This window comes from Lytechinus variegatus, chromosome 7 (genome assembly GCF_018143015.1).
Source record: "Lytechinus variegatus isolate NC3 chromosome 7, Lvar_3.0, whole genome shotgun sequence".
Classification (NCBI taxonomy): Eukaryota; Metazoa; Echinodermata; class Echinoidea; order Temnopleuroida; family Toxopneustidae; genus Lytechinus; species Lytechinus variegatus.
The window spans coordinates 7,468,515-7,469,667 of NC_054746.1; positions in this window are offsets into that span (position 1 = coordinate 7,468,515).

Consider the following 1,153-nt stretch of genomic DNA (forward strand, 5'->3'; position numbering starts at 1 on the left):
AATGACTTGAAACGTACTCTCGTTTGGTCAAAAAGTGATTTTGAGCATTTTGAAATTTTGACGCGCGCGTACGCGTTCGTCGTGACCTCCAGGTGACCTTTGATGACATGACCTGATGACCCTTAACTTGAAATTGATGTGATGTTAATTTAATTGATTTTTGATAATTGATAATGGAGATATGATTGATAATGTGATTTTACAAAATGGCGCCTAGATGACGTCATCATGACCCGGGGGGGCCACTTCCATTCACGAGTGGATACCATGCGCGACCATGGGGTCTCGAAAAGCACCCTAAACACGTAATTTTCATATTCTGAAAATGCACCCCTTAACAAGTATTGGCATGTGAAAACCTACCCTTAACAAGTGTTGGAAACAAAACGATACTCTTGGCAAATATTCCCTGAAATGAACCCCTAAACAAGTAAAGGAATGTTTTATTGTTACGGGTCCTTCGGTCGTCGGCTTTACCTTATTTGGTTTAGTACGACCCCACCTTCTACACCTCATGCAAATCGGACTCTAAACACGAAGTGTTGGGGCAAAAAGGACATCCTTTATGAAACATTTTAATTTTGTTTTATCATCCCCGCAAATTTGACCCTAAACACGTAATTTTTATATCGAAATAGATACCCTTTTAAAATTATTTTTGTGTTTTTGACACCCTTATCACGTTACGTACGTAACGTGCCCTATCGTGAAAAAGACATCCTTTTTACGTGTTTTTTGGTCGCGCATGGTATCCACTCGTCAATGTAAGTGGCCCCCCCGGGACGTCATCATGACCTGATGACCTTGAAAAGCTTATTTTGACGTGTCCATGACAGATCCTATAAATGACATGAAATTCAATGAAATTGATAAAGTCCATTTTGAGATAACTTGGCGACAAGAAAATCCGTAAAAATAAAGAAATAAATAAAGTAAGAAAGAAATAAAAAGAAAATTCTGACGAAATTAAGAGGTGATCTGTCAAAGACAGACCACTTAATAAGAATGCATTTCACACTTATTTATCCATGATAAAAAGTAATCTAAAATCATTTCACACTCGCTTCTTTCTCCAATTTAATAATGAAAATCAAACAAGAATTTATTCCCCACTTATTTCTTTTTTTTTCAAATCCATATTTGTTCTGAATCA